Raw genomic sequence first — 26,553 nt, 5'->3', positions numbered from 1 at the left:
GCTGTGCAGTTGGGTTCTTGTGAGACATGTCTTTCTTATCTCTCATGGGATTCCACAAGCCTTACAAACTCTGCCTAAGTAGGGCTGCAGTGTGGGTTGTCTCACAGGGTAGGTCCATGGGCTTCCACAGCCAGGTCTGGAAGCTGTCAATTTTCATTTTGGTCTTTCTCTCATAATGGAACTGATAAGATTTGGCCAACTGTAGTTTAGAGCACTGTTCACCACTGACTTTGTTAATTTTCTTCCTGGACTTCATATTGTGTCTCTTCAGCTGAGAAGCAGCAGGTTGCGATATAGGAGGACTGGTCAGACCCAGTTTGAGGTTGAGCAGCTGCACTGCCAAGGAGCACACAGCAGTAAGCAATCTCTTGTGGTTAATAAGCCCGGCGCCTTGGTGGAGTACTGAGTCTTACTGGAGCAGAGGTGTCTTACTGTAGATATTCATTGCTTTCAGGTAGGACTTGCAGCAGATTGTCTTCTCTATGCGTTGGAATATACTCTCTCTTAGTTTTGAGAAAGAACAAGGAGAGGGTTAACATGTGAGGCTTTTTCCATGTCAGTTAGATTCTGAAGCATCCTATCCAAAATTTTAATAGAAAGCGTTCTTCTCTATTCCTGTGGGCCAGATACTCAGCTGGTGCAAGTACAAATGCCATTGCTGCTGTGTTCTTTGACGCAAGGTTAGGGCTTAGCTCATGGTGATGTTGTGTCTGGGAATATTTTTATCCTTTAGAGATATTTACCCCCTCTCCCCCTCTCTGTCTCCTCAAGGATTCTTCTCAGCAAACATACTCCTCTGACTGGAACATATGGGAAAAGTATTTTCTTCCATTCCTTCACCACTCAAAAATTATCAAATCAATTTGGTTAAAATTAAAACCTTTTGGGTTGAATCTTAGCCTAGAAAACTTCATGTCTCAAAGGAATCCTTAAAGAAAGTTGTGAGCAGTTTCCAAAAATGATGGTGTTGGCTTGGAAAACAAAGCTGGGGCAGAAACCAACTGGAAAAGCCCTTTGACTTTGGTAGCTGTCACACTCATGTCTTCTAGTGTGCAAATCTCACTTTGATTGTCACGAGAAGTTATGGTAGCTACTGACTTCTGTGGCTCTATACAGTCAGGGTGGTAACCAATTCCAGTGACCAGTGCGTGCCATTCTCCACCTTTTTTTCATCTGTGTAGGCCTTTATGTTTCTGCTTTTGTCTGGAAATGTAAATGACTAAGCAATTGGTAGCAGATTTAAGAAGGTCAAATAGCTTGGACGAGCTTTCCCAGTTTTAGATTGTTTAACTCAAACCTTTAAGATTCGTCTGTATTTGTATGAAAAGCTGACATTTTCAGGGTTGACATAGAGAAGGGCATAATGGTGAAGGTGAAAGAAGTCTACCTTTTGGCAGTAAAACTTAGCTGGTTTTGTCCTAATTAAATGAGTACTGTCCTGATGACTGTCATTCCAAATCAGGAAAAATATTTATTCTTTAATTTTCTTGGATGTTGAATTGATTCAGAGTAACCCCTACACTTGGATGTGTACCAGGAATAGTAGTGGGTGAATCACTGGTAATTAGATGAATTTGGTGTGGGAGAGAGCTAACATGTGGTTGCAGCCAGGTGAAGAATATTATCTGATTTGGGGTGGATGATTAGGACTTTTTGTCCAGAGTGATTCATCCAAAGAGAGAATCCATCCAAGGAATGAGAGCTGTTCACACTAAATGAGCTTTCAAGCCCTGTGGCACATTTAACATCTGTCTTATAAACTAATTTCTAGCACTTGATATTGAGAAAATGGGACTAGCACCTTGCATGAAATATCTGCTTCACAATAGCATTAGATTTTCAGTAGGCTGGTGTCTTTTTTCTATGTACTTGTGAAGGTATGACTTAAATCTGGTAAATTCTGATTTCCTGCGTGCCTTGGAAGTTTCTACAGCAAACACAGCCATTATGATTAGAGCAGTTCCTTGTAGCACATCCAGCAGGGACTAGGGTAAAAAGCATTACTTGGAGCTGAAACAGGTACTTTGTTTGGTTGTCTTTGCCATGAGTAGAATTCCAATAAGAACAGATAAATTATCATAACTTCTTCTGTTTAAACACCAGACTTCACATTTTTGCAGATATTCTTTCTCCTTTTAGCACTTGGAGCATGCTTTCAGTTTTTGCCATCATGTATTGTAGCACATGGGTATTAGGTATGATATCCATTAGAAAACAAGAAAAAAGAGAGCTTTCTGGTGTATCCTAGCTGTTCCTCTAAATCTCATTGCTCCTCAATGCAGACATCTTGAGGGTTGGTTTTACAGAGAATGAGAGATTCTCCTCAGGTTATACTTGCTCTCCTAATGCCTGTCCCCTGCTTTGGCACCCCATGCATCACTTGGTATATTGATGAAAATTCACTATCACAGGCACAGAGTACTCTGATCTACCTCTTCTCTGATAAGAACCACTTTCCTCAGACTGAATATCACTATCTTGAAAACGAAGCCACTTTAGATTAGCTGGGGATATTTTAATTGCCTGTGGACTGGAATACAGAAGGATGAAGATGGAACGAAGTCCATCTCTGAGCTCTGAGAACTGGTATTTGCGCTACCTGCCTGGCAACGTCTGCCTCGAGGCCATCCTCGTTTGCTGTACAACCAGCCAGTGACCCATGCCTCAGGCATCATCCAGAGCATTGGTATGCACCCAGGCACGGCTGCAGCTTATTGTTCCCCCAGGCAAAGACAGCTAGTCTTTCCACAGATAGCACAGGCAAGCAAGTGGGAGCCTGTGCTGCTCAGACTTGCTCTTTCAAACCAGGACAGGCTTGACCTCTCTTTCTTAACTTTTCCCATGTGTCAGTCTGGAACTGTGATATTTGACTTCTTTATTACATATTTTGACATATGCTGAAGAGCTTTTTTTTCCTTCCTAGCCATGCAGAAAGATCCCTTTGGTTCTTTAGCTGGGCTGACAGCAAAGAGAATACTGTCAGGGAGCAAAAGGATGATCTGTGCCCATTTGAAAGCTTGCAGTGTTAGCAGGACATTCTGAATAGACAGATGTTCTGAGGTGAACAGGGAGAAACCATTGTAGACAAGATGATACAGATCAGAAGTGTGTCTCCCTGGAGTGTGCATTATGAAGACTTATGTGTTCATGCAAATTTAAAGATTTGCTCTACATTAAAACTGCAAAAGGTCACTGCTTCCTTGGATCAGCTGTAGCCTTGGTGCTTCTTGCATCTTTGTCACTCACATTTGTTTTCATAATGCTCAGTAATACTGAATTCTGCTACAAGCATTACAAAGAAGGCAGTGCTGCAACTTTATTATTAGATACAGCAGACTGATAAGGACAGAAGCTCCTAACTTCAGGGTGAACACACTACAGAACTATACAAATGTGTCCCTGAGGACACAGACCTGAACAGAAGTTGGATGCTAACAGGATCACTGAAGGGCTTGTGGTTGTGTTGTAGCTGTCTTTTGTCCATGCTGATGTTAAATAGCCCTTGGTTGTGCTCATTGATAGTATATTCCTCTAGCTGCTTTGTGCATAAAATGATTTCCAAAATTCTGTCAGAACATTCTAGCAGCTCTTTGTGATGAACAGATGAAGGAATTTGAGCTTTTTCAGCACCCATCTCTGGCCCATGTGCTAGGGACTTTGTCCTCTCAGCAGCAAACCCCTAACACCTACTTCCCTGCATCCTTCACAGAAGCCATGCTCTGCTACCATAAGGTTGTGGAAATGCAGAGGGGAAAGCAGGAAGGGACACATTAGAAGCTGTATTTTAGGAAGAGAAGGGACACCAATAGCTGTTCCCCTCCCAGTACTGCTCAAGTGATGTCCCCGCTAGCACATGTAGTTAAGTGAAGGCAGGCAGTGGTTTATTTGCCAACAGGGGATAGAGCAGTGGCCTGCAATGAACAGGCTCTACTCCCCTGTATATTTGTTTAGTATGTGGAGGCTGCTTAGATCAACACTCCTACCCTGTCTCCTACCCTGCATTTGTGCCATGCCTCCTGCAGAGCTTAGTATGGGGTGGTTATTTTAGAGGCATCATTTGATGGACAGAAATGAGGGATCAGGACTTCCCAAGTATGAGTACACATACACAGGCATAAAATGACAAGTAAGCTTGACTTTACTAAACAGGTCAGCATAGTACCACCAGGTCCTCACAGGCAGTGTTACTTATGGGGATCACTGTGGGGGGGAGGGGAAAGGTCTTTCTCTACCCTACACTAAAGAAAAAATTATGGTGAGTCCAAAGCTATCCTTCTGTTGTCCCTCTGTTCATCTTTTAAATTCATGTGAACTTGGAAAACATAAGGGCTTGTGTACAGTATATGGCTGGTCAAGTCAGTGGAACATCTCTTCTCTTCAAAGGTGTGTGGGAATGAAATAAGTCTGCTCTGTGTAGCCTTTTTGGAGGCATCCAAGCCATCCTGGGCCAAATAGGTACATCCAAGTCTCTTAAAACAGCATCTTGCAGAGATACTAGCTCAGGTGTCTGGACAGACCTGAGAAGCACAGCTAATTATATGGGGTTTATTTAAGGATGTCCTGTCTGTATGACAAGTCAGTTATGGATATGTGGTATTCCCAGACTGGGGAAGGCTTATTGCTCTATTAACAATTCCTGCATAAAGATAGATTCGGCATAGACTGAGAGCTATATGCATTTGTGACTGCCGATTTCCTGTGTGTTTGGGCTGCAGAGCTGGAACTTGCTAAGGTCTGGATTTGTTTAGCTAAAAGGAAAGGAAAGAAGGGAAGTTTGCATGTTTTGGCCCTAACTATTGCAAAGTTCTTTGCAAACTTCCTGATAGATTTCCTGTGAGAACAAAAACTCTCATACTCAGAAGGAGCAAATTGTCCATACTCAGACCTGCTTCACTGGGCTTTTGGATTAGGCATTTGAGTCAAGGAAGGTTCCTGCTGTCTTTATGGACTTTGTTTAAATCTCATATTCCCTGAAAGCAGCAAACATATGCTGAACCTCTGACTGCTGAACATGGCATTTACATCTGCTCCCCATCCACAGAAAGCAGCATATGACTGCACTTAGCCAGAGAAAGACATGAAAATCTCTGTTCTACTCAAAGGACACAGAGAGATTTGCCTTCCACTCCTCCACCAGGAATTCTCAGACAAATCCTATGGAAAATAGTCCTATCTGAGCAGTAAATTTCAAATGGTTCTACATGTTTATCCTCTATTTCCATTTCCCTGGCCTGAGTTCACTTTTAACCTTTAATTAGGGCAGCTATATAGTGGAGGCAGGCTGGATGAGGTATGGATTTGATTTTACTTTATATTTTGGCTTTTTTTATGGCTTTTAAAAAGCCATCTAGTGAAAGATTGAGGCAGATGGTGACAGAAATAATGGCTTTGCTTAGCAGTGCAAATAAGTGGTCCCTCCTTCTTCCCCTCCCCTGAAAGGCTGGACTGGAATCGACTGACCTGATTCTGCCTGAGCCAGCTCTGGTGGGATGATAACAGCCAAGGGTAAAAACAAATTAAATACCTGCATGGTTGTAGCTTGCAACAAAGCCCTACAACTGTTTGTGTCAAATCATGACTAGCCTGTTCCTCATCTGACCAAAGGAATTTATTGTATTTTATGCAACACTTGCTCTTTGATCTCCAATCTTCAGTTCTCATTCACCTTTAGGTGGGCTTCTAAAATGAGACCCAAATTGAATCCAGTAGAAGAACTAGACATAAGTATCTGCCATGGAGTGATGTCTTTCAAATTCCTCCAGTTAGTATGTTGGGCCATGAGCTGGTGGTTACAGATCTGCCCTTAAAAAGTAACTCCTTGCTTCCTCCAGATATGAAAATCTTAAGTTATTCCTTACTAGGCTATAGTGGTATTGGCTGAATGTAGGATCAGTTGACATACAGAGGAGCAGTGCTCTGCCTGCTGCCTGTCTTCACAGCTGATGTGTATGGGCTCTTTGTAAAAAAAACAGTAAGCTTTCTGTTGGACCTACAGGAACAAAGTACTTTCTCATTCTGTGACTGCAGCTGTATGGAGAAAAACTTTGTCCTGAAAGTAATTTTTGATGTTGTGTATTTTCCAAGGAAATTCTGCCCAGGGGATGGCTGCTCCTGTGTCCAAATGTTGCTCTCAATTCAGATTCAGAGATGACATTTCAGGGGCAGGATCTGGTCCAAATTTGCATGTCATCATTTCAAGCAGATATTTTTGCCTCCCATATGTTAAAAGCCATTGATGAATAACTTGAACCCCAAACTACACTTAGCCAGAAGACAAATGCCCTATAATCAACCCAATGCTCACTCTAGTAGCTTGGTGGTGGGATATTTTTAGCTTCCCCATGTAGGTCCCTGTCCCTCTCTTGTCCCAGAGTGAAGGTAGCTGGAAGCAGTCTGCTTTCACCAGAGCAGCTCATGCTCCTGAGACCAACGAAGGGCCAGTAGTAGGGCATAGGCATGCTATCTGTTTCCTCAGGTTTTGGTTCTGCACTACCTTCTGTAAGAGTTGTTTGAGGGGCTGGTTTGGAGACAGGTTGCCAGGCAGAGCCTTCCAGTTGCAGGTTTTGACCTCTGCTAGGTAATAATTCTGTGCACCTACCTAACCACAGGTGATTGCTTTCCTAACAATGTATTTACACTAAGCAACATAGCTACCTGCTGCAGAAGCTCTTGGGATCTTCACCACACCCCTCACACCAGTGGAGATTATGACATACATAACCAGATGAATGTCTCCTGGTCTTTGTTGTGCCAACTGTCCTTTCCTGAAGCAACCACCTACCCCTAAGAAATGTCCCTCAGACACTGCTAGGTGACAGGGCAGTGGCAAATGGCATATTCAGGGAAAAGCTGAAAAACTGCAGTGACAAATCCAAATGTTTTTCAGTGGTTATCACACAGTCTGGCAGCAATGTGGCATTAAAATTCACAACAATTAAAGGTCAACAAACCACTACTGTACTCCAATGTGTTGCATGGTTCTAAGCTGTGGAATTCCTGTAGACAAATATTTGGTGTGTTCAGGAAACATTGAATCGGTGCCATCTTTGCATCAAACTGCACATCAGATGCTAGGACAGAATTTCTATGATGTTTTGGAGCATGGCAGCATCCTAGGCTTTGCAGCTGTGATTAGTACTATTCTAGTGGCCTCCAATGATAAACAATAAGACAAGCCCAGCAATGCTTCTTTGACCTAAGAGAAGCAAAATGGACAGTTCAGGTTGGAGCATCTCCATTTGCAGTGTGATGTTGAGCTGGGAAAGGGGGTGGCATTAAAATACAGAAATTCTACCAGTCAGTAGCCACTGTGGAAGAAATGCCATCTATAAACAGGTTTATTTACAAGGCATGATGCTGCTACCAGCAGCTTCAGTGCAGCCACAACTTTTAGGGTAGTAAGGTTTCCCTCTTTAACTCAGCCGATGAGCTAAAAGTAAAGCACAGGATTTGTCACCCCACTAATTGTAGAAACATTTCTTTATATCTCCCTTAACCTCCTGCAGGAAAATGCATGTATTGATTAGCATGAACTTTCAGCTGTCCTTCTGAACACATGGGCAGGAATTTTGCTGTGATGGGGAGTGCACCAATGTAATCTTTTTCTTGCACTTGCGTTTCCTTGTTGGGCTCCTTTACGGTGCCTGAGAGAGGGCTGACCAGGCACGATCATTCCTTCTGTAACTTGCTGATCTCTGGCTCTCATTTTCTTGGATGTGTCAATATGACTTCCAGATGTTGTGACAGACCAAGTAAACTGCATTTCTTAGACAGCTCATTCTGTAGGTAGAAAAGTCTAGATGGAGAGGGTTTTTGCAATAGGATGTTGCCAGTACTGACAGAGGAATCCTGTGGGCTTTGAAAATGTATGGAAACCTCATTCCTAGTGATTTGTCTGAACCAGATAGAGGTTGGTTGTTAAAGGAATTATGCACAGGTTCTCAATTTAGTTTACTCACTTCTGGTGCTCTGAGTACAGGTATAGTTTCCTTGGCAGATGATACAGACTTTGCATTTTGCACTTTTGAAAAGGAGCCTCTTTTGGAGCCAGGAAATACATAGCTTTCTGGGTTTTATTAAAAACACTGTTTAAAATAACTTTTCTAACACTACTGACGGGAAAGAAAAACTCTATAGTCACACAAAAGAGGATTCCAAAGTGTCTGCACTTGGGGAAATAGGACGTTCGTGTGGTAGTTAACATGGAGCTGTTTTGGCAACCATTTTGAAACACAGTGATGAATTGCAGTCAAGATTCAGAAGCCATCAAGCAAGATAGCCTTCATGCTCAAGTGATGACAATCAAATAATGTAAAAAAACCCAAAACAGTTAAAGTCAGGAGAAAAATCTTCTGATGGGGAAGTTCACAGTTGGGCAAAGATTCCCTAGAGTCTTGAATGGCTATGGTGACAGGTATGCTGCAGAAGACCATTAGAGCTTGGAACTTGTCTTGATAGGAACTTGGGCATTGTAGTGGCATTGGAGTTTTAAGTTCAATTCCATGTGGCCTAAGTCTAAAGATAAATTTGTGGGGTAATATCAGGGAGATGAATACATTTGCAGATATAGGTAACTGGGCAGTTTGTCTTGTGATCCAAATGAGTGTGGATCCAGTCGCGGTTGTCTGGCACATAAGATTCAGAAGTGTACAAAGCCTGCTCTTCAGCTTTAGAATGGCACTCATGTAACTCAACTGCCTTATTTGGCTCTGGTGGAATTTACCCCACTAAGTACTTGGCATTTCATCTGTAACCAGCTTTTGGTCCTTCCATCAATTACTTTCCCATATGCATATATATATATATATATATATCCCCCCATGTATACTTTACATCATTAAAAACCTATGCAAACAAAAATCAGAGGAAATATGGATACTAGAGGCTGAGTAAAGCCTAAATGCTGCAACCATTTTACTTGAACCCATGTCTTTGGGGGAGCATAGTCTGCATCAAAAAGCAAAATTGTCTAAAGAACATAATACAATTATTTGAGCTCACGCATTCTTTTTTTTTGTGTGGTTTTAGTATCAGAAGACTTATAAGACACATGTGCCAGATTCTCAGCTGGAGTAACTGAGCTCAGCTACACTGATTTACACCAGCTGAAGATCTGCCCAGATGTTCAGAGAGTTTTGGATGGAGTTACATATAATTTAGACTGACAGTTACTTCCAAAACTTAGTAGTTATTCAGACTTGCAGAAGTATCTTGTAAGCCATCCAGATATAAATGTCAAATCCCCATTATTTTCCATGAATCCCGGGAAGCAGAAAGTATTGTAGATTCATTCTGTAATGATGTGAGTGAAAGCCCCCTAAATGCTGTAAGCCTGCTGAGATACCTACATCTAACTCTGGAAACAGGATCCCAGCAGGATCCATAGTTAAGCATGTGTCAGACACAGAGTTTTTCTGGAGACATGTATCTTTGTCATGCTGTGGTAAAAGCTAGAAGGTAATATGCAGGGGCACAGGGAAGAAGAGCAAAGAGGAGGGCAAAAAGTTGGTGAGAGGTTTGGAGCACAAGCCCTATGAGGAGAGGCTGAGGGAGCTGGGGTTGCTTAGCCTGGAGAAGAGGAGGCTCAGGGGAGACCTTATTGCTCTCTACAACTACCTGAAGGGAGGTTGTAGACAGGTGGGGGCTGGTCTCTTCTCCCAGGCCACCAGCACCAGAACAAGAAGACACGGTCTCAAGCTGTGCCAGGGGAGGTTTAGGTTGGATGTTAGGAAGAAGCTCTTCACAGAAAGAGTGATTGGCCATTGGAATGGGCTGCCCGGGGAGGTGGTGGAGTCACCATCACTGGAGGTGTTTAAGAGGAGACTGGATGGGGTGCTTGGTGCCATGGTTTAGTTGATTAGATGGTTCTGTTCTGTTCTGTTCTGTTCTGTTCTGTTCTGTTCTGTTCTGTTCTATTCTATTCTATTCTATTCTATTCTATTCTATTCTATTCTATTCTATTCTATTCTATTCTATTCTATTCTATTCTCAGTCCAGAGATTGACTTGCCTAACTGGGCTGAGAAAAATGCAGGGCAGAACCATCATCAAAGAGAAGAGAGAAAAATATGCTAGGCTTGGCCATATTCTCTGATGAGGTTCCCATTGGCTCTGCAACAAAACCTCTTCAGATATGCTGAATGAAAGGGCAATCACCTGCAACACTGGGAAATACAAAAGACCAAATGGCAAGAGTTAGCACATACCATTGCTGCTCTGTGGAAATGTTTACTTAGAAAAGCTCAGGATTGTGCAAAGATACCACAGTGACATGAGGGTGAGATCAGATAAAATATGAATCCTCAACTCTAACAGCTGCAGGAATTCAACCTCCTATTGCTAGCTATAGCAGAATGGGAAACAGCGCATTTGCCTTGCTGGAAAGCATCCTACAGCACCATTGCATCTGCTAACCCCACTTTTACTCAGGTCACTTGCATTGTGATGGGTGCTGTGCTTTTCTCTAGGCAGTCCCCTGCTTTAGGAAATGTCACTTGTGGTATCTTTCCCCTTTAACAAGACATGATTTCCAACAGCAGGTGCCTCACTGTGTAAGCTCTCACTTGCCTGATGTATTCTGTGCATTTCAGAGTGAATAACACATTCTGGGACCTGTGTGAAGAACAGGAAGAGGGATGTCACAGTCTGTAATGTCATATCTCATACGCCTGAGAAGCTTTTTAGAGTCACACAAGTCCCAGCAGAGTGAAAACATGAGGCCTTTTTGCTGAGGGCACATAGATTCTTGCAAGCCTTGAATTGCCAGTTCAGCTTCTTGTGGGGCAAAATTTGGGCTGTCTGGTACCACATCTGGTGGGAGAAATGAATAATGAATAATATGAACAATAACTAAAGTCTTTACAATCTTGCCCCATTTAGGTGACATTTCTAGGGAAAATACTTGTCCTCAAGAGTTTCCAAAGGCTTCTGCATGTGTTGAGTTGGCATAGACAATGTTTTTTGTGGTGCACCAAATAACCACATGCCTGCTGGAGGACTCCTTCTTGGTTTGTGAGTTTCACCTCTTGACCTCATTTTCAAGCAGGAGTTAAACTATAACTAAATTGCTTTGGAGGTTGGCACAAATGGAGCCTGAAGCTTTCTCTGCATTTTCCTCAGTCAAAACAGAGAGTAGAAGCACTTTGGACAGAGGACCAAACCTCAGAGAGACGTGGCTTGGCCATGCTCTGGCTCTGGATCTCATGGATTAGAGATAAGGAATACAGGTTATCTCTGACTGTGCTCTGTAGGAACTGGAGTGGCTCTACAGAACTTTTCATGTTGGACAGGTTTTACCTCAAAAATTGTCAGGAATAAGTTTGTGCTTCCACAGTTTTACAGAGGTAATCCCAGTGAGGATACTGCCTGTGATTGAGGACTCCTAGGTTCTAGCACAATATATAGACTTAAAACCATGGATATCTGTGTGAAGATGCCATGCATAGGGCCTGGCAGAGGAGTTCAGGAAGAGGAGGAAATAAATGTATGTAGTTTTGCTGTGTTACTCTCCTACAAATCCAGCCAGACTCCACGTTTTGCTGTCTGTTTGCAAGATAAACTTAATTACAAAAAAGAAATAAACAAAAGTATTTCTTCCATACTGACTTGCTATTATGTTTAGTTTTTTTCACAGGTGGAAAGAAACTGTTGTAATATGACAATAGAGGTTTATACTGCTGGAAGTACACTTCTTCCTTGCAAAGTTGGTTTTCTTTGCTGTTTGTTGGGGTTTTTTTCCCCCCTTTGGATATAACCTCAGATCTTTCAAAGATATCTCACAGTGTTGTATATTAACACAGTATACTTTGTTTTTCACTCTTTATTTGTACCACTTCATAGAACAGCTAAGATCATTAGTAACTGCCCCTCCCTTCTCTGCACACCTCTTGAAACAAACTTGTTCTAATGACATGGCAGAACACTGCACACTTCTCTGAATGCTGAAGACCTGGCCAAGAGGGGGTCGCTTTGGTTCGGCTGATATTACATGGATATTACCCTTTATTTTATGATGGATAGTGTGTGAAAACAATATTAGCATTTGCAGAATCTACTTGTGAGTACCTGCAACTATGACATGTGTGCAACAGGTTCTCCTTCCTGTGCTTCCCAGCTGGACCCCAATTCCAGCTCTCCAATGCTCTGAACAATGGAGGGCCTGTTGTGGACTGTGGACTTCCCACTACACTTGGGGATTAAGTGATTGCAGAGAGAGACAGGGAGAGGAAGCCTGGGTATGAGAGGCACTCAACCCTGCCATTCCTTTTTATCCCACTCACTCCCAGTTCTGAGAGTATAGTGATTGTGGCAAAAATCACATGGACAAATAACTTCATTTGTTATAGGGGAAATGGTGGAAAATGTAAGTAGCTTGTGAAGAATTGGTGGAGGTGGGTTCTGCTGTGCTCAGAAATAGCATCTGCATTTACGCTTCTCTTGCTGGAACGCTGGCTGTTCAGCTCAGGCCCCAGTTTTTCCTTTTCTTCTATACTGCCATCTGCTGTGATGCTACCATGCAAAAGCCTGCCCAGCTGCTGGTAACAGTGAAAATATCCTGCAGGATTTTAGGAAGCATCTGTGCTTTTCATCACTTCAGCTTCTAAAATGACTATGCATCACTAACATTGAGTGTTACATAAATGCTGCTCTGCAGCCAGCCTGGATCAGTGGTTAATGTATAGACAGGGACTGTTATGGGGGACATATATGATCAATATGCTGTATGTAGACACTCTCCTTGCTGGTGTGCACTCACCTCTGGGTATCTGGGATTGCAGCTGTTAGTTGCTGCACAGTTAGGTAACATGCAGAAGAGATGGAGAAGTAAACAGTGTCCTGCTGATGTCTATATGAGCACATAATAATTAATTGCTGTCACCTAGATCCTGCTCTGCAATTCTTGCTGAATTTCACATTGAATCTATTGGTGGGTCCCTCCTCTTGGAACTGATCCCTGATGCCTCATTTGGCTGGAGCAGGGTTGTTAATCTCTGTCTGACTGTGTTCTCCTTTAGACTCTTAGGAGAAAAGGCACTTTGTCACTCAGCCCTTCAAGCCACCCCTTTTCTTCCTCTGGGTATTTTCAGGTCTTGGGTTTTCCTGCATTTGCAGATCCCTCCCACCACTCCATGCTTCCAACAGATCGGTTTTGGCCTGTGCGTGCTCCCTACCTTCCTCACGTTTGCATCTGGGCAAGGAACCAGTGTGATCAGATGCAGCTGATAGGCAAGCCAAAATCTCAGCAGCACATGCCATAACGTGGAAGAGGGGGCAGGCACAGAGCCCCTCTGGCATATGGATCTCTGGGTCCTTTGACTTTCTAACAGGGATTTGGCAGAAGAGACAGATCTGGGCCAAATTTCTCCTCTAGTATAAAATACTCTGACTGTTTAGGGCAGGTGAAAACCCCACACTATTAGTAGAATAGAATAGAAATCAATAAGGTTGGAAAAGACCTCAAAGATCATCGAATCCAACCTGTCACCCAAGACCTCATGACTACTAAACCACAGCACCAAATGTCACATCCAGTCCGCTCTTGAGCACCTCCAGGGATGGTGATTCCACCACCTCCCTGGGCAGCCCATCCCAATGGCTAACAACTCTTTCTGTGAAGAACTTTCTCCTCACCTCAAGCCTAAACTTCCCCTAGTGCAACTTGAGTCTGTGTCCTCTTGTTCTGGTGCTCATTGCCTGTGAGAAGAGACCAGCCCCCTCCCGGCTACAATCTCCCTTCAGGTAGTCGCAGACAGCAATAGCTTGGTCTTAGGCAGGAGACACAGTATGACTTATTGCACTTGTTTGGAATTGGAAATGATGTCCAGATTTGGGAGTGCTCAGGGAAGTTTTTAATAGTTCATGTGATTTTAATGAACTAGAAGCTGGCTGATTATCCTCATTAGTTAGTGGTAGAGGAGTCATTTAATGATTTAGAGGCACTGACTCATGCACTCCTTCTGTCACTTGATACTGGTTGTAAACAATTTTACAACATTTTTCTTGCACATAGGCAGCGTTTCTTTTTCCAAAGAAACAAATAGGTGAATATACCTGACTTGATATATGTGAAGGTTCTTAATTTCTCTCTCTCTTAACTTTTCCATCTGTAAAATGGTTGCAGATGTTCTTGGAAAATATTTTGATAAAGCACTTTGGAAATACACCAGTGAAATATGTTCTGTGTAATGCCTATGTGTTACACTTTGCGCTGTGTACTGATGCATAAAGAGCTGTCAATCTACCACTAGCTCGACAGGGCAGACTGAAAAGTCACCCCAGTGTCCTCTGGGAGGTGTTTTGCTGCAGTTCCCAGTGTCCCTGGAGGTGGGGCGGGCTAGCAGGAGGGCAGAAGAAGCTCCCTCAACCTTCCTCTGGACAATCATGACAGGTAATGTTGGTCAATTCTTGTCTTCCACTGTAAGCTGAGGGACTTCTAAAGCTCTATTAGAGACTTATACTGATTTTCAGAGTAATTTTTGCCTTTGCATCTGCAGTTTGTCTTGTTTTAAAGGTGGAGTTCCCCCCCCCCCCCCCCAAGTATCCTGGGCACCTCAATGGGAGCTGAAATTGGTCTGCACCTCTGAAAATGAGGGGAAATTGCTACCTGGCATTCGGCACACAGTGTGTGGCTGGAATGTAGGTATGTGTCCAATCTCAAAAGTAATTCTACCAAAACTGTGTGGATATGACTTTACTCTGTCAGATGTGTTGCTGAATGCCTTTTTGTTCGCTCTAGGCAAACCTTCTTTAGCAGGGATGGAGAAGGCAAGACATTCTTGAAAGATGTCTTTTGAGAAGCTGTGCACAGCAGACAGGCACTGCTGTCTATCTGGGAGCATCCTCTCCAACTGGGTGCATTAGAGTAGACATGGATAGCTACAGGTGAGTGCCATTTTCATGTTCAGAGTGGCATAACACTTGTGTCTCACTGCTGGGGACCCTCAGCCTCATTTTAGTGTTTTTTAAGCTTAATGTCTTCACAGCTAAATGGTATGTATGGCAGATATCTCCAGCTTTGACCTCTTCCTGAGTCAGGACGTATGTTGTTGGCTCAGCCAGCAGCCCTAAAATCTTGAGACACATCCTGGGATGTCTTTGTTTATAGCAAGATTTCTTATATTTCCTTATATAGTTCCTGTCTTATATTTGTAATTCCTTATAGTGGGACTTGCTTTCCTTCTTAGGCTCTCTATATAGTACTGTTCAACCACCCACATTAGGCCCTGCTTTGGTCTAAAACCTTCCTGGGTATACACCAACACAAAAGCACTTGGCTAGCCATTATTTAAGTTATACATTAATTAAAAGCTATAGTAGGACTCCATTATTTGCCTGTAACAGATTACTTATAAATAGTAAAATATTTACTTATAAATAGTAAAATATTTAGTGGTTTTCCTCCTATTTTCTTCTTTAAATATATATTCAAAAAAAGCTCTAATGTCTCAAAGACAGCCTGTACTAACAATTCATGACTGGGAACCAAAAGGAATTAAAATAATTCTAAGGAACTGATTTATCCTCATCCCTGAGGGCACTGTTTTATCTTCAGTGAAGAGTTTAAATGACAAATTGGGCTTTCTTAAGAGTTGTTTGTGCTGATTTTGGGTCAACTAAGGAAACACCCAGGCAAGGCACCAAGTAGGAAACCCTGCTGACTTATCTGGGGGTCAGCCTCGTGGTTTTATGAAAAAAAGAAAAAACAAACCAATACAAAAAACCACCCAAACAACCCCCCCCAAAAAACTTTCCACAGTTTTCCATACAGCCCCCCTGCATGGTTCCACCACTGGGAGCTTGTCTCACCTCCTTGTTAAACTACCACTTACCTTAGTGAGTCACAGCTCTTACGTAGTAAAATTGTCATATTGTTCCCGTTTCCCAGTTCCTTATTTATAATGTAAACATACATCCTCTGGGGAACCTGACCTTCTCTGTGTTTGTGTTTGATTGTGATTGAACTATTTGCATAGGAGACCAATTTTCGTTCTCCGCTCTTGTGGCGAGTACACCGTGTTTTCTATTAGAGGAGTCGGTTTTCTGATTACTGAGGGAACTAGGAAGGTTAACAGTCAATAATGTCGTAAAATACACAAAGTTATCAAATATACAACCTATTCTTTCATTTTATGGGCAGTTCAGTATGTTAGAGAAGTCTTTCTCCAGTCTCCCAATGGTTATTTGCCAAAGTGATCAAAGTTCCCCTGCTCAAAATTCTGCTTTGCCTCTTGAGTCTGCTGTGTGGAGCATTTTGATGTCTATTCCCTCTGGCTCCAGCCTTGCAAACTTAGCAGGGAGTCAAGAGTTAACCTCTGGGCTTTTTACATCAGCTTGGTCAATTGTAGCAAAAAGCTGGTGGGAGATGTGGTTTTATTCTGTTGGTGTGGAACAAATGGGAGAAAAAAACATGGGAAGGTTGGGCTTTGGTTAGCTGTGAGGCATGGGCCGTTCTAGATCCTGTGCCAGCTCAGGTGATGATCTGTACCAGCTGAGTTGGCAGAAGGGATAAGCACTAAACACCAGGAGAAATCTGGTTGCAGAGGTTCTGTGTCAGGACTTGGAGCACTAGGAGGTTTAGCCTTTATAGGAGTTGCATAAGAAGAGACAGTGGTGGCCTGGATTAACCTCTCATGGTGCACAAAGCTAGTATCATGAAATAAATCAGGGTGGAAAGACTTCAGGAGGTCTCTGATCTAACTCCCAGCTCTAATCAGGATTCAGTTTGATCTTTGGTCAGGTTGCTCAGGGTATCTCAGAACTGGTAAGCATTGTAGGTGGGCACAGAGCAGCTGGGTTTGCTAGGGGTAGCTGGTGGCATGTGGCTCCTCTGCTGGTCTTGTGCAACATGCTCAGGCTTGCAAGGCTGAGAGGCTCCTTGCCCACTGTGCTCTGCTGACCTGTGCTGCACGTATTGTGGCTGCAGGACTACAACTTCTGTAGGCTGTGTAGACAGGTAAGGCACAGCACAACATCTGCTCTGCAAGCCCCCAAGCTCCTGGGCTGTTTTCCTTCAAGGAAGTTTTTTAAATCTCAATTTCTTGGCAAATGAGAGCTGATCTAGAATGTGAAGAAATTACATGTCCCAGGGCAGGTAGTACTGGCTTGCGAGAGGGCAGAACTCTCAAAGAATGACTTTGTAGGACATTGTGCTGTCCTTACCCAGGACACAGCTGTCTTACGCACCACACAGCTGTCTTACCCACCACACAGCTGTCTTTCTTACCCACCACACCATGTGGGAGGCTTGGGTGTTACTGCACACATCATTGTACTGCTCAGCTCCATGATGGGGCAGCCAGCACCAAGCCAGGCATCTTACTTGTTAAAGCATGTTTTGCAGACTACAACATCACATGCCATCAAGTGATTTGGGGACAGTGTCAGCCAAGCCAAATCTCAGAGAGTGTTGTGCTTTGATCTTTTCTTCCCTTCAAATTAAAATCCTGCTGAAGAACAATAGCTGCAACAGGGTTAGAACATGCTTTTATTTTTGTTCCTACGTGTTTTGTGCAATGTTAGGCTGTGGTTATGCTTGTGGAGCAAACAGCTTATTCCCTACTGTTACCATGTGACAGAGGCACAAAACAGGTATGTGAGAGGAAGGAGGAGCCACTGCAGTCACATGCTGGCTCTCATATGCCCTGAGCCAAAAAATCCTCCTGCCCTGAACCTGTAAATGAAATGATAATAGTATTAGCCTGGATGTGGCCTGCAGAATAATTTCATCCTAACTTCTCAGGGTCTGCTGGGTGGTGTAATAGCTCAACATAGTGTACTTGCAATTGCACTGAAGTTATTGCAGAATAATAAAGTAAATATATTAGCAAGCATACAACTTATCTTTAAATGTGTTTCTTTTAAAACTCTTCTAAGTATGCCCGTGTCAGATGCTGGGGTATCAGCCAGACCTACCTCAGAAAGTGAGTTTGATGTTGAGGATGACAAAGCCACCCACTCCCCTTGGAAGTTGTTCTACTGGTTGGTTGCCATCCTCATAGTTAAAAATTAAACTATGGACGTCTGTGTGAGCTTATTACACTGAGGTTGTTGCTTTTCCTTCTATAAAATCTCTCACAAGCTGGGGTACTTGTGTGCTGGACATGTTCGTGTGTGGGAAGGGATGAGCCCTCCCCCCACCATCTGCCACAAGATCAACCTGGCCTTGTTGGCCCAGGCACACAAATCAGTCTCTCTCTTCTCGCTCCCTCCCATGGCACAAAGACCATCAAAGACCACTCCACATCCATAAAACTTAACATTAATTGCAATCAGTTATTCCATAAGGGAATTTTTCAACCTTCCAAAGCAACACATGTAAAGAGCTCCCTCTGCAGTCACTGGAACATCCAGTGGGGCCAGCAACAGCACCCTGCAGGGCTGGCAAACCCCACCTTTGTCCGGGGGGTATCTCCATGAATCCCCAAATCCTTTAGGTAAGCTGTGGCTCTACTGTTTGGCTATGAGCAGGACAATGCTAACTACCCCTGAGAGCTTTTGCAGGCAACATTAGAATAGAGGGTATCCAAGGGCATTGGGGAACAGAGACTGAGGGATGCTCTGGAGCCAGTGTGCTTGGTAATTGCCTAAGCTCCGTGGAAAAAGGTGAAAGGCCATTTCAGGTGTCTGCCTTAGTGATGTGGGCAAAGCCACACAACAAGCTTGTGATGGCTCAGGAACCAGGAGCTGAACACCACATCCCAACCACAGAGCATCATTTTTTGGTTTATTTTTCTGGAAAAACTATCAGGCTCTGCCTCCTTCCAGCCCTTCCTCTTCTATTTGAAACAAACATTTCCTTTTATTAATTAGTGGCAGGGAGAGGAAGCTTCAAAAGGCCACAATGAGCCGAGACTTTGCAGCTCCCCTTCAAAATCATGTGTTTGTTTCTTTGCCCGCTGCTCCCGAGCAGGGAGGAGCTGTAGCAGGCACCCCACTCACTCCTGGTCTCGCAGCTCCACCTGCTGTTGCTGTGCTCATCCCGAAGCGGGGCTGCGGGGTGCGGAGCCGGAATAAGGATTGGTGTTAGATTTCCTTGCTGACCACAAGGGGTTTAAGGAACTGTGAATAACAATTCACATTTTATAAAGGCCAACAGCATCTTGTCTTGTATCAGAAATATTGTAGCCAGCAGGACTAGAGAAGTGGTCATCTCTCTGTACTCCGCACTGGTGAGGCCACATCTTGAACACTGGGTGCAGTTTCGGACCCTTCACTGCAACAAAGACACTGAGGTGCTGGAGCGTGTCCAGAGACAGACAACAAACCTGGTGAAGGGTCTACTGAATAAGTCTTATGAGGAGTGGATGAGGGAACTGGGATTGTTTAGACTGCAGAAGAAGAGGCTCAGAGAAGACCTTATATCTCCTACAACTACCTGAAGGGAGGTTGTAGGAGGTCAGTCTCTTCTCCCATGTAACAAATGATAGGACAAGAGGAAATAGGCTTAAGATGTACCAGGGACAATCTAGGAATAAGGTGGAATTATTATTATTTGTCTCTGAGAAAGGTCAAAAGTATTAGTAACTGTGAGGTAGAAAGACTTTCGTGGTTTTAATATTTGGAAGGGGGGTGGTGGGTGTTTGTTGGGTTTTTTGGTCTTTTTTTTTGTTGTTGTTGTTGGTTGGGTTTTTTTAATGTTGTTTTCACACAAGTCCTTCTCTTCCTAACTTGTCAGATTGCTTCCCTGCTATATAGTGGGTAAATTTCAAAAGACTATCTAATTTTCAGTCTTTGTTATTCAGAACTTGAAAGGGTGATGTAATAGTTATAAGTACAACTTTTAAAATGAATACTTTCTATGCTTTGATCCAGAATTTGGAGTTATTTTAGCTTTTCTTAAATGCACAGGTGTGCTTCATGCACCTTTTCCACTGATGCTGAACATCTTCCTCTGTGCCAGTGCTAAAGCACCTTCAAAGTTGCTCTCTCTGTCTTTGTTTCCTATCACTAAAACAGGGGGAACACCTTCTTATCTCAAAATACTTTCGTCAGGACAAAAACAAAAACTACCAACGTGGAGCTGGCCAGGTAGCACAGGAAGGCTTTGCAAGCAGCAAAAAACCCCAGTGTGTTGAACAGATATAACAAATTCCTTCAAACAGCTCATGGAAAATGTTACTCCTTTTAGATGAGAGCAGCTTGGTCAGAGGATATTTATACCAGCCTGTAGCCTGCCACTCCCCTCACTAATGTGTGTTGTTTTCCCCTGCACCTCAAAAACTTGCCTGCCTCCCCAGCAGTTTTACCTCAGCTGCTCCGGATGTTGTGGGTAAGAGCTGCGCAATTCTCCTCTCCTTTTTCTGTAGGCTGCCACTAGAGAGCATCCCCAGCAATTCTCCTGAGGTTGGAAGATGGCAGCAGTATAAAGGTCCTGGCCTGTGCAGAGAGGCCAAGGACAAAGAACTCCAAAAGCTTTCCAGCGCCTAAGGCATTTGTCAGTTCTGCCAGAGGTTAAACCAAGCCCTAATCCTGCAGAAGCTTTGAAGGCTTAAAAGAAATCCCAACAAACCAAACTGCTCAGAAACTTGAGGAACGTGGGCGTTGTCTTTTAGGCAATTGAGCATTAAGAAGTAGCACTGCACAGGAGCCTGCTGAGAGTTCAGACTTAACTTCACCTACTGAGATACTGACAAAAAATGCCCTAACTGTTTGGCTAAAGAGGCTAGAGGAGGAATGGCTCTTACAGCACTCAGATCTCTCCTGCATCACATCCCTCAGATTCTTCAGGGTAATTAACTGGTTGGTTACTTAAGTGGCTAAATAGTAGGGTTTGTCTATTGAGTGATTCCAGGCCCTGCCATGAAAGAAATCCACATAGTGTCTCTATAGCTCATGGACCTTTTGAGGACCTTGCGATAGGACATTGTTCTTTTTTTCTCAATGTAAAGTTAGTTGACTTGTGGATAGGAACACCAGCTGATACTGGATGCTGGTACCAATAAGAGAGCTCTTTGCAGAGCTCTTTCTACTCATGAGAATTTCCACATCTTTCCTGATGTAAAGTTGAGCAAAGAGTCTGCTCAGCAACCCACCTGCTGAGACTGAGGAGCAGCAAAACTCTTAGCCCTAAAAGCCTCTTCTCTGTATACTCATTCAACTTTTAGTCTGTGTCTCCATTCTGTCTGACACTTTCCACTTTGTGGAGGCAGAAAAAAAAATTAAAAAATATGAAATCAGAGCTTGATCCACTCAAAAAATTAAACACTGGGCTGGCTCCAGAGTGGCTTGTGGTTGATGCAAAAGCCTGAAATGTAAAAGAGCTCCTGGTTATACCCTGATCTCTGTAAGCCACAGAGAACAAGTCATTTGGAGTGGGGTTAAGTGATTTCAAGCCAGCTGGGAGGTAAGAGGAACTGGGGGTGCCTGGGGCAGATGTATTGGCATGTGCCTGGGTTTCCACCAAGTCCTCCCCCATACCTATGCTTTTCTGTAGTGACTCTGTTTGCAGAGATGTGGAAAACCCCACCAGTCAGTGCTGGGTTCATCAGTGCAGCCCCACCAGCATGACAGCAGCAGTGGGGAAAGCAGGACTGGGAGGAGTTGTTGTTGTTGCTCCAAACTTGCTTGTTAATTTTTTTTTTTTTCAGCTCTGCAGATCAAGCTGAAAGCTCAACAGTTTCTTTGAAGCTGTCTGTCTGTGGGAAAACCTCTGGGTAAGCCCTTGGATCTGCTCAGCAAGGCCCAGCTCTCCCACCTCACACTTTCGGAAAGCCCTTGGTGTTTTGTGTCAAGAAATGATTTGCCTAATGAAGTCAAAACTAGGCAGAAATCTGTTCAAAGGCAGCCTTTCCTCCAGCAATTGTCTCCAAAGGCTATGGGAAGGAGCTGATTTTTGTAGCTGGAAAAATAGGACCATATGTCCTGACATCTGCAGCAGGGACAGTGTTTGGACTAGGTGCTTCTCACAGCCATAGTTGCATGGTGGCAGAGTGTGAGCCCCTGTGGCCTTGCTGCTGATTTACATGGTGTGGTGGAAGCTGAGCTCTATGTTTTATCAGGAAGTGTCAGTTTTAATGGCTGCTGAAGGCTCCAGCTTAGTACAACATGGAGGGGACTCTTCTTGTCCTATATCAAAATGTGGGTCTAGTGCCAGATGGCATCCTAGGACAAATGAGGCTCCTGAGCTCATGGAGGTTCCTAGCTCTGTCCATCACTGATTGGTAGGACATGAAACTCAGACATCAGCAAGGAAGAGTAAAAAACTTACTAATGGGACTGCTAGTATGGGTAGAAAAGGGGTCTATCTCCAGTGCTAGAGGATCATAATAATGGGTCAGACCATCAGGCAGACAAGCACATTTGGTCCTACATTAGGGATGGAGCAAGCCAGGGACCTCTGCAACCGAATCTCTGCAGTGTGACAATACAGATCTAAAGCAGCATTTTATTTTATGAATTTGTTTTTGTTTTGTTTTCTCCACAACCAGACATCTTGCCTTCTCAGCTCATCAGCTGAAGGATGTTGTGGGTCATCACATACTCTCCACACAGCCTGCACCATGAGGATCTGGGTCACAGCAGCACAGGTGCATTGATCCTATGGACAGGAGAACGTGCTGGGGGATGCAGGGTGACATCGCTGGGACCTTCTCCCTGAAACTAGGCCACATCCTGTGACAGCAGAAGTGACTCCTTGCACAGATGGCAGGTGGGACCGGGGAGTGACCTTGTGTTTTGGTCATTTTCTCATGCCCAGGCTTAGCTGGTGCACTGCACTGCAGGCATTTTTTTGATGGTGTGTGCAGCCAGGGCTGAGCTCATTGTGGCCTGCAGATACCTGCAGTCATGGTGACAATTGGAACAGCTACTCATGCAGGGCTGGGCAGAGGAGATGCTCCTTTGCCCTCTGTGCCTTTTGGAATACATTAAGGCATTGACTCCTCCCATGACAGAGGTGCCAGCCTTGTGCCACAGTGTCTCCCATTCAGAGCAAAGAGGCATCCTGCCACCCCAGGAAGAATGTGTGTCCCTATCCCCTCTTCACTCCTTTTCTCTCTCCCTATCATGTGCCCTGTTCTCTGGAGGGGCATGCCTTAGGAAGGGATGGGTTGGCAGAATCATGTCCACTTCTCAGTCATCAAAAATCACATCAACACTTTGAAGGAAAGAAAAAGAAAGTTATCACTGGTTGCAGAGAGACAGCTGAAAATGCTGCAACGGCCATTTAAAACTCACCAATTCTGCTCATGTCTAGTTAGTGCTGGGAAAAGTTCAAATAATACTACTAATAAAGGTGCTTATCTCAAACCTATGGCCTTAGTGGGCAGTTCTAAATGCCTTAACTGACCTTAAAAGCGGTGCTATGTTTCCTTGCTTAAAAATGCACTCAATAGAAGTTATACATTTGAGGACTTTGCTGATTGACTACAGGTGAAAAAAAGGCCCAGGCTGGTATTACATTGTTATGCCATATAAGCACCTTGCATAATTACCTTAGCCCCAACATAATTTTAATTATGTAAGAATTAGTGCAAAGAATTTTATCTGAGACTCATGTAAATATTTTGTGCTCTCAACACTTTGATGTGCCTAGAAAGAGATTACGGTTTGCTTTGATAATTAGTCTGTTGCATGTGGCCAAAAATTCATTACAAACACAGTTAATTAAGTTGTCAACAAGGCTTTGGTCTCTGGCGGGTGAGAATAACTCAATAATTTTGTTTGGCTTGACAGGGGATTTTCAGTTTATTGCTATCAACCCCAGCTGTCCTTAGGGGCCCACAGCAGAGTGGAGTTCTCCAGGAGGCCACGCAGAGCTGTACAAGACACAGGGCATGTGGTGCTGGCCCAGGGCTGTAGCACAAGGAAAGCAAACATCAGATTTAAGCTGGAACAAAGTGGGATGCCACTCCAGATGATGACATCATGGCTCTGTGCCACAGTAGAGGTGAACAGCAGCTCCTGTCCCCAGGATTGAGAAAACAAGAGAAATTGATGCTTAGCCCCACAAAATTATCTGGTTCTCCTGGGGCACAAGGAGCCCCAGGGTCAGTCCTGCCACTCAGAGCTGGTAAAAATAGTATAGAGAACTCACCTTATGTCTGAGGAGGCAGCCTGGAGCACCTCAACTTGCCTGTTCTTATTGTGGGTCCAGACAGGGACTAAATGCTTCCACATGCTTTGGGAATACAGCCTATGTCATGGGAAATCAAGGTCTTTTCCCCAGATATCCTTCCCCCATTGCAGGTTCTGTTCAGGTAGACTTCAGCCCAACCCGAAGCCTTTATAGTTCTGCAGCACTCTGCTTTGATGCCACCACCACAGTGGGACCTGAGACCTCTCTGGTGACAGAGACATCACCATGACCACACTTCAATCTGATGTGTTGTACGGCATCCTCTGTATCTGAGAGCCATGGCCTCTTGGTTCCAGGTAAGTAGCAGGGAGACTCAAGAATCTTGGCTTTGGGGAATCACTCAAGGACCAAACATTGAGTGCTTTCAAGTGACTTATTTCCATTTCAAAGAGGCTTTTTTTTTTCTTTTTTTTCCTTTTTTTTTTTTTTTTTTTTTATTTGGCAATTAATTTGCACCCTCTGTAGAAAAAGACTTCATAAATACCATCGAGCTCCCCTTTAAAACATTTTTTAAGTGCATGATTAATACACTTTGCCAGCCCTTGTCTGGGACTGCACGGGGAGGTCAGGGAGCAGGTAAATGAAAGAAAATGGCTTCACTCGGCATTGACTGGGCCATTAATCACTGCCCATTTTCTATAAATCATGGCAGATGGCAGAAACAAGCAGGTACTCATGGGAAATGACACACTGTGCATGATGGGAATCACGGATCTTGGCAGACACCGGGAAAAGAAGAGGTCATTCCTCACCGCGCCATCCTTGGTGGAGCAAGGCCACTCGCACTGCACCTGCAATTCTCTTCCGTGTGACAGCTCCCCCCTATAAAAACAGCTGTAAAAGTAGGAGCCCTGGAAAGTTCACTGCATCACAGCTGAGCTGGACAGGCCTGTTCAGCAATGTCTCTGTTTCTCATCAGATGTTGAGGCAGTGGTGGAGAGGGTTTGCAGCACACGGGTAGTAAGTGTTAGGGAGGATGAGCCCTGAGTGTTAGCATCTTTTAGCCACTGAGATGAGGGATACTATTAATTGGAGTAACAATTAAAAATTTTGCTCCCAACACTGAATGCTCATTGTTGCTTTGTCTGTGAACAGATGTAGGTGGGAAATGTGGGAGAAACTTCCAGAGATAAAGTGAGAAGGACAGGTAAATCCTAAAATGAACACACGTTTGGTGGCGGTGTTCGTTCAGGTACTTTTCTGTGTGGATCTCCTTGGTGTACCTGGGAAATTTGAGTTCTCCCTCTATGGAATGGGTGACCCTTCTCTAAAACCTCCTTGCAGTGCTATGGGAGTCACTACCCAAACCATTTTTCTGTCACGCATTTATAGCAGCTGCAGCAGCTTTGGGTGGTGGAAAGCAAATACTTTTTTAAGGAGGACACCCAATGGTATATGGATAAATCAATGAAAATAATATTTTATATGTTGGCTGAATGAAGGATATGGTAAATGAAATTTATGGTTTCTCCTTCATGTTGCCAGTCCCATCCAAACAAGTGAGAATAATTCACCATTGTATTTGGCATTTCTTTCTGAGGGAATAGGCTTTTGTCTGTCACCTCTCTTTTCTGCCAAAGAGGCACTGGGATGAATCTTTCCTTCCTTAGGTGCAAGAAGAACTTATGATGAGCTAAACAATTTTGCTTTTCCAGATCCTTGTATTCCCTTGCTGACCACAGGTAGACCTGCAGCTGGATGTCCTTGGTGCTGTTCAGCTCCTGCACAACTCTTGCTGCCAGCCCTGATACACAAACAGCAAGGGCTGCCTTTTCCTGACAAAATAAGTTGGTAGAGGAAAATGGGCCTGTGCCAGGCAGCTTGAGCTGGGGCTCCCAGGTAAGGCACCACCAGTAGGGAGAAAATTGGACAGCCTGTCCTGTCAATGGGAAAAGGATGGACAAAGCTGGGGAGTGAACATTGTAAGTGGATTTAAAGCTGGTGAAAATCAGCTCGGGTCCATCCCTAGGAAGGTTAATATGGAACACAGCTCCCTAAGAGATGTGATGGATTGCTGAGTGTGTGCCAGTGGGCTGGCAGGTTGGGCATGAGGGCAAGGGAGCATGGGTGTCACAGCGACTTGCAGAGTGACAGACACAGAAAGTGAGATGAGAAGAAGAAGGTAGTCCTGTGGGCATGTGACCTGCACAGGAAGAAATGACCTTAAAGAAACCAAAAGGACTCATGCAGAGAACAAGTGGGAGATGTGACGCAGAAGACATGTAAGATCCAGAAAAGAGACAAGAATATGCTGTAGCCAAGAAAATGTCACATTATAAAGAGCAGGCAGGGTGATGGAGAGGCTGCCATGGGGATTTCAAACGACAGCTGGGTGGCCCTGGCACTCGGAGGAGTCATCTTCAACCCAGGAGCAGCTTGGGGATGTTGCATGGCTCCTGTGGCTCCTGCCGGTGCAGCTGTATTGAGCCAGGAGGTGGGCTGGTCGCCTCCACAGACAGCTGTGCACAGATGTTTTCCATT

The 26,553-nt window shown here is 44.0% G+C and overlaps 1 long non-coding RNA gene across 2 annotated transcripts in view; it reads left to right on the top strand.

Annotated features, from left to right (window-relative positions):
• Positions 1-14,509: 14,509 nt before the first annotated feature.
• LOC137441442 (uncharacterized) overlaps positions 14,510-26,553 on the top strand; it is a 31,258-nt gene continuing 19,214 nt past the window's right edge. For both annotated transcript variants that reach the window (XR_010987411.1, XR_010987410.1), the window contains exons 1-6: positions 14,510-14,637; positions 14,734-14,879; positions 21,584-21,649; positions 22,424-22,644; positions 24,183-24,368; positions 24,725-25,911. This is a non-coding gene — a long non-coding RNA (uncharacterized lncRNA). The remainder of the gene's footprint in view (positions 14,638-14,733; positions 14,880-21,583; positions 21,650-22,423; positions 22,645-24,182; positions 24,369-24,724; positions 25,912-26,553) is intronic.

This window comes from Melanerpes formicivorus, unplaced genomic scaffold, assembly GCF_026170545.1.
Source record: "Melanerpes formicivorus ecotype bairdi unplaced genomic scaffold, bMelFor1.0.p_v2 SCAF_5, whole genome shotgun sequence".
NCBI classification, from domain to species: domain Eukaryota; kingdom Metazoa; phylum Chordata; class Aves; order Piciformes; family Picidae; genus Melanerpes; species Melanerpes formicivorus.
Note: the sequence above shows the minus strand (reverse complement) of the source record. Positions and strands in the feature narration are given on the sequence as shown.